Raw genomic sequence first — 8,210 nt, 5'->3', positions numbered from 1 at the left:
TTGTCGCTGCAAATGTCTGGAACTCTTTGCCGATACAACTTCGGACTGCTGGATCTACAGAAATATTTAAGGGAAATCTTAAGACTTTTCTATTTTAGGAATCTATTTTAGTACACGCTATGGTACCTTGTGAATAGCGTCCTAAATACCTGTTTGTTGTTGTTGTTATCAAAAACAACATTTTGAATGTATTTGCCCATGAAAAAACGTTAACAATAAATCCACAAAGTTGAACAAAATAGAAAATATTGCTGCACAGTAGTCTCGTGCTGTTAACCGCCTTTACCATGTATGCATTCAAATGTACAGGAAGACCACCTGCTATGTCACTTCGAAACCTACTGTCTACAAGATGTTATGGCAGCGAGCACGGAGGTTGTCACGTGCGTATTTATAAATATGTATTTATAAATATTGCCGAAGCATACTGATCAAAAAGAAACATAAAAAGTAGCTATTAAAACTGACCAAAAACACTTCTTTTTGAACCGAATATTTCAGCGGTGCTAGTAGACTAGACTGACTGATGATTCTGTGGTGTCTAGATATTGACAATGTCCTTTTTGTCCTTTGTGATGGGGATTCTAGAATTCTGAAAAGTTCTCAGCCCAGTCCCTATTTAGGGGGAGGCTTGTCTCTTGTTTGAATTGTTTTAAACAAAATGAGATCAGCTCAGGTTAATTGCCTTGATCAGCAAGAAATGTTTTATGTACAAGTGTGATTAATTAAAGAGACCTTTCCACTTTCTAGTGGAAGATTAATGGGTAACGTTATCAAAATCAATAATATTTGTACACATTTTTGGCGACAAAAAACATTAGAGAGAATTTTCCTGATTCTTCTGGTTACAAATGACTTTTTTACCCCCGAAAAATTGTAAGAAATATACATTGTGGCTACAACAAATTCAGTTTTACTCAAAAGAATTATAAAAGATATAATACAAAAGTCCAAAGCGAATCAAATTCTCGCTATTCGCAATAAGGGCGCCGCCAGCGGTTTGCGATGTAATCGTGATGCATCATGGGAAAATCGTGATGTATCATGGAAAAGATCGACATCAAGTCCGCGCAATACGAATATTACCATGCTATTACATAGGAACACGTGACAATATTTTTAGTTTGTCAATATAACGGTATTACACGCAAATCGATAGAGAAAAATTAATTGTGCACATTTCAAATCACATTATTAAGTATTATTGAGTATCGATTCGCGTGTAACACATTTTTGACAAACTAAAAAATATTGTCACGTGTTCCTATGTAATAGCATGGTAATATTCGTATTGCGCGGACTTGATGTCGACCTTTTCCCATGATACATCACGATTATCGCAAACCAGCTGGCGGCGCCTTATTGCGAATAGCGAGAATTGGCAATGAGTCTAAACATGGTTATACCTGTTAGCCATTCAGATCCCGATTCAGATATTTGGTTCCATAAAAAAGAAAAAAAAACACTCCCAAAATAAATGTAAGCTTCTTTTATCAGAATCCTTCTTATCGAATTGTATAAGAAATAATTATATTATTCCATTTTTCATAACATATTGTTAGCTCCTGAGCCACATATTAAATCGAATAGTTTGATCATCTAATTTTGACGGATTTTCAGAATTACATATATGTCATTCAGATTCATCATCTATTACACTAATTTGCACTAAGATTTGTAGTTTCCAATATTTTTGCATATAAAAACTAAAATAAAAGAGTAATTAACATAACATTTTCTTGGAGTTCTGGCATTTTCTTTTTGTTTATACCAGTAATGAGTCTCTCGTGTAGTTGGCCATCAATTCGGCTGTCACGATAAAGAGGTGTGGACCTAAGGGGCCCCCTTGATTGCATTCGATTCGGTTCAGTAAAAGCGGATGATTGTGTAGAATGCAGCTCATTGTAAGTGTGACCATGGGCTCAATCTGAAGAGCCTTCTTTGATTTGATCTCACACCACCAAATAAATCCCCATAGAGATATGTACTAAATTTGCCTCAAGAAATGGTCTTTTTGTTGAGGAGCGACTCAGTTCTTAGCGACAGCTATGATAGTTGAAATTAGCCCTAGCCTGACCGTCATTATTTTTTACGACTTGCCCTCGAAGTCTATGTTGTCTGGGAATTACCTAATTTACATGCAAAATCATGGCAGAAAAGGCTGCTTAAAATCTTTAAAAAATACTCCATCTCTCCCATCTGTGGTACACTTGTAGGATTCGACATTACTAATCATGACCAATCCAAATTAACCAAAATTATGCAAATTTCGGCTCATTTTAATGCTTACTTTAGGGGTCTATGAGTTTTTCTGAGAAATGCATTAAGGGCGCACAACCATATAATACTATTTGGTAGTGTGAAATCATGTTATCGTTTTCTCTACAACTCTTGTATTCGCTTCTTGTGATCATATCGGCATTCTGGCATTCATGTTCAGGCATAGTACTTGATATATGTTGAAATAAAAACTAACTCCCAGAGCATACTAAACATTTCAAACATTTGGTAAACAAAGTCAATGAACTGCCTCGCGGGGGAATGTTAAATAATGCATTACAAAATGCTCGGTATAGTTGTTGACTTGCCCAACTTATTAATCCAATTATTGTGAAACATTTTCTCAGTGTTCAGTCTACTAAACCATCCTTTATAATAACAACAACAACATTACGATAATTATTGTATGAATAATAGATAACTGGTTTCATACGGTACAAGTCTTGTTAATTTGAAACAATAAATTATTCCAATTCAAATGATATGTAGCAGTTAGTATTGTTAATACCAAATGTTTTCCCATTTCTTTATATGGGTTGAGTAAACTTTGAATATTTGAACAGTAAAATACATGCAAAAAGACAAGCATCAGACAAAACTGAACGGAAGAGGCTTACTCGGCAGGGGGCAAAGGGACACAACGTCCTGTGTAAGTCAAGTAAGTCAAAATTCCTAGTTATTCATGAAAAACGAATATTGACAACAAACAACTTAATTAAGAATGAGTGCGTACATCATTGGCTTATATACAAACTTGGAATGATCTGCATTGTGACATACGTTAAATAATCATCCGTTTCTTACGAACCATTGAACCGCATCGAACGCAATTTGTACTGATATGTAGAAAAATATTGCACAACATGTGATTTTTGTTTCAACTTTGTGATATAAGTTTGAACTTTTGAAGTTATGACAAATTACATCACCCAGTAATTTTTATTTGGGATACTCTGTGCGATGGTTATTTGTGGAATGTTTAAGGTATGCGCTCCTGTAGCAGCAAAGTCCCTGATTTGTTGTTAAATGGTTTATGGAATGATGTGGGGCCGTAGTGGTCAGCGACAACCTGTAAAGTGTGCTGAACCCAAAATATAACTTATTTAAAACGTTTTTGTGTTTGCTGGGTTGCTTCACTCTGGTCCGCACCTCCTCGTTGGTCACATGGTGTTTATATGAGATGTTAAGGATCTTACGGAAACACCTCAACTCTTGCTTGTATGCTTGTCAATGCTTGTATTCTCCTTTCCAAGTCAGCTGTCAGTGTCCACGTTTCACAGGCATACAGGAAGATGGATATGGCGAGGGTGCGCATTAGCTTGATTTTTGATCCCAGTGAGATGTTCTTGTCATTCCATAATGGCTTTAATGTTGCTGTTGGTGCCAATTTAGGCTTTTAAGCATTTGTATGTGAGGTGCGCCCGTAATTCAGTAAGCGATCTAAATTTAGCTCATCTTTGGACTTGCGCAGAAGTCGTGTAAACAATCAGACAGACAAAATGGCGGAAATTAACCCGTGGTAATTACAATTTGTTCTACCACTGAATACACAAAATCACTAAAATCAGACTAAATAGCTATCTAACAGTATTGTGAATTATCAACGAGTATTATTAAAGAGATATTAAAGAATTGGTTTGTAAGTGAAAACTGTGTTTGGTGCGTATGTTCAACGAATCCCAGGTTACATTCTGCAAAGTAGGGATCGATCTGTCTCAAAATAGGCCGAGAGTTCGTTCGTCAGGGCGAAGTTTTGGTAAAACCCCTACATTAAGTAGAACAAATGATAAATGTTCTAAAGTTGAACAAAGGTTTATGACATGCTATAAGGTTCATAAGTTGAACCATTGTCATAAAATAGAACAGGTATTGCCGTAGAGTCGCAAATTGGCGAGATTTATGGCAAATAAACAAGGTTCTATTTATAGAGCAGTGCAGTGTCGAGTGACAACACAGTGCAGTACACCTGTGTGTGTATACTGTATTGCAAGCTTTTTCTGTGATATCAAACAGGGGATTCCAATCAGGTACATGTACATGTGTATAGCAAATAAGCTTATAGAAATACAGTACATCTGTAAACAAGCTAAAAGTTATTTCAGGGCTATTCACATGACAGTGCATGTACATCAGTATACTATAGCATACATGCTAAAATAAATAAATCAGGGCTGTACAGCAGTCGGTACATGTACGTGTGTATAGCAAATAAGCTTATAGAAATACAGTACATCTGTAAACAAGCTAAAAGTTATTTCAGGGCTATTCACATGACAGTGCATGTACATCAGTATAGCATACATGCTAAAATAAATAAATCAGGGCTAAAACAGTCATGTGACCGTGTTTCTTATGTCTGTTCGGCAAGCATATTTAAATGAAAATCGAAGCTCTACAGTGCATCTCGTGTCTGTTCAGAAAGCATATTGAGGCTCTACAGTGTTTTGTGTGCGTAAACTCTGTACAGCAAATAATTATTCGAGCAAGCTTATTCAAGCAAAAATTAAGATTCGGTGTGCATCTTGCATATCGCATCTGTATAGCACGCTGCAAATTTGCGCGTAACAACGCATACATACATGCAGACATACTATTGATTGTAGGATTTTAAGGCAAATATACACGCACGGCAGACGCTTTCTTGATTTCGAGCATAAATCAAGGCTTTTCGGCTAAAAATATTTGCGTGCTTTGGCGAAAATAGGCCTACATCGGTAGGATTCGGTACAAACTGTGTACAATAAATCGCAATCGCATAAGAATCGTGTGTAAATAAATGCCGCATTATAAGCCACACCCATAGCATGTGTGTCAAAGCTACAATTGAGGAGCTTATTTAAGCAAAATTAAGTTTTTGGTGCTTTTCGCATATTATATTGCATCAGCATAGCACGCCGCAAATTTGTGCGTAACAATAAGACGCGTCCCTTTCTTGATTTTAGGGCGGTAACGAATCAAGGCATACATACACGCATACAAAATATATACTTGATTTTAGGGTGCATGCAATAGTTATACCCCTTTCTTGATTTAAGGGCGATATTCGAATCAAGGCATACTTACATGCAATACTTACCCCTTTCTTGATTTAAGGGCGAACTCGAATCAAGGTCAATATACATGCATGACATACTCTTTCTTGATTTCAGAATAAATCAAGGCTTTTCGGCAAAAATACTAGCGTGCTTTAGCGAAAATAAATTCGTGTCGAAATTGTGTGTAAACAAACATTGCATAATAAGCCACGCGTATCGCAAGTGTGACAAAGTTACAATTGAGGGCTCCCTTCATCCAACAAATAGATTGATATAAAGTTGAAGCAAAAAGGAGAGTAATAAAATGAGTAACAAAAGTACAAGCTCTGCTCCCAGGAGTAAAAGGTCATCCAGAACTTCACTATCAAAAGGCACAGAGTATGCCCTCCTTGAGGCAGCCACCCGAAAAGCTGAGCTGCAATGCCGCGCCGAGGCACTCAAATTAAAACAATCTCTGGAAAAAGAAGAGTTTGAGTTGCAGGCTAAAGCAAGATACCTAAAGCAAGCTCTGGAAAAAGAAGAGTTTGAGTTACAGACTAGAGCAAAAGACTTGCAACAAAAGAGGGAGCTGCTAGCCATGGAGACGGAAATAAATGTTGAGGAAGCAAAAATAGCTACATTAGAAAAATACGATGACGAATCAAAGAGCAGACGAAGCAGGTCGTTATCAGAAGGGCTTCCACAAATTTTAATTGACGATAAAGTTTCCGTGAGTCGTTGGTTAGAAGATACCAAAGAAATTCAAGGCCAAATCCATGGGAAAGTCCAAGTGACCATACAGCAAAGTTGGATATTGCAAACGAGCAAAATAATGTGACCTCTGAGACACACTGTGATGTACAGCAACCACAGAAACAGTTTTCTACTAGTAGTCCAGTTCAAGTCGGCACCCCACCACGAAATGACACCAGTCAATTGATGTCTACACCAGCGCCGGTGGATATGGGAATGTTGTCGACTAGTAGTCCAGTGCAAATCGGCACCCAACTACAAAATGGCACCGGCGAACTGCCGTCTACAGCGGCACCGGTGGATATGGGCATGTTGTCAACTAATAGTCAAGTGCAAACCAACATCACACCACAAAATGATGCCAGTGAAATGCCGTCATCAGCAGTGCCGGTGAATGTGGGAAAGTTGTCAATTAGTAGTCCATTGCTAATCAGTATACCACCACAATATGACACAGGTCTATTGTCAGCCATAGCAGCACCGGTGGATACAGACAGAGATCAGTCAAAAGAGATTAAAACTCCAGCTGGACAATTCAAGACACGTCATGACAATGACATGCAACAACAGCCAACAAATTCATCCGTATTCATGAATGCAAGCATGGGTCAACCTACGAGTATGACAGTGCCTACCATGGCAACACAGAATGTAAACAATGAGAGTTTACAACAAAGGGATCCAGCCAATAGTGATCTTGGCAAGTTAACGCAATTGCTCATCACACAACAAGTTCGAGCACAACTGCCAGCACAGAAGATCCAAGTATTTAGCGGTGATCCATTAAAGTTTACCACATTCATGAAGGCCTTTGAATACGGAGTAGAAGACAAAATATTAGATAGCAGAGACAGAATTAATTACTTATGGCAATACACCGCAGGTGAACCAAAGAGCCTAGTGAACAGCTGCTTGTATTACACAGACGCCAATGAAGGATATAGCAAGGCGAAGCAGCTACTTACCAAACGGTTTGGAGACAGTCACAAAATTGCCCAAGCTGTTTTGAAGAAAGCGAAAGAATGGCCAGATGTCAAGGAACAGGCTAGTTGCCTTAATGAATTTTCATTATTCCTGCTAGAATGCCACAATATGATGCAAGCTAACAGTCCCTTGAAAGAACTGGACAACACAAGTAGTCTGCAATTGTTGGTTGGTAAACTACCGTATAGGCTTAAGAACTTGTGGAGAGCCAAGGTGTATGATATCCAGGAAGAAAAACTGAGAACCGTTGGCTTCAAAGACTTGGTCGACTTTGTGAGTCGCCACGCACAGATTGTCGCAAATCCAGCCTTTGGTACAATTAGCAGTGACAAGAGTAATACCAGAAGTCAACAATATGACCACAAACCAAAGCCAAGAACTTCAAGTTTTGCCACCGGTACCCATAGTGAAGAGAAATCGCCTCAAAAACAGTGTCTTTACTGTGATACTTCAACACATACACTGGAAGTATGCAGGGTGGTCCAGAAGAAACCATACGATGAAAGGGTGGCTACTCTGCGGAAACTGGGCGTGTGTTTTGGCTGTGTCAAGAAAGGATCTCACTTCGTCAGAGACTGCACAAAAAGAGTTAAATGCATCACCTGCAAAGGCAGACATCCGACTGTTTTGCACCGTGAAAGAGGCGAAAGAGACCCCAAGAAGTCAGAAGTAGAGGTATCAACCACATGTGGTTTGACTGGGACAGGATGCATGGCATCGGTATTATCGGTGGTGCCGGTAACCGTACTGTCAAGAGACACAGGCAAAGAAGTCAAGACATATGCTCTGCTGGACAGCAAGAGCACTGCTGTATTCTGCTCTAAGAATCTTAAGAGCAAATTAGCTATGAAAGGAACAAAGACAAAGATCAGGATCCAAACCATCAATGGAGACAAAGATGTTGATACATACAAGTTAGCAGGTTTGGAGGTAACAGATGCAGATGGTAAAGTCAACATTGAGTTACCCAACGTTTATACCCAGGACTCTATACCAGTCAAGGTGGAAGATATGGTCTCCAAAGAAGATCTGAATCCATGGCCATATTTGCAAGATATAACAGTACCTGAGTTGCTGAAAGGGCAGAGAGTCGACCTGCTCATTGGGAATAATGTCCCAAGAGCATTGGAACCGCTAGAAGTCATCCAGAGTCAACACGACGGTCCATACGCATGTAGA

The sequence above is a fragment of the Amphiura filiformis genome, chromosome 9 (assembly GCF_039555335.1).
Source record: "Amphiura filiformis chromosome 9, Afil_fr2py, whole genome shotgun sequence".
NCBI classification, from domain to species: Eukaryota; Metazoa; Echinodermata; class Ophiuroidea; order Amphilepidida; family Amphiuridae; genus Amphiura; species Amphiura filiformis.
The sequence above is the reverse complement of the archived record's forward strand: the minus strand, read 5'-3'. Positions refer to the sequence as shown.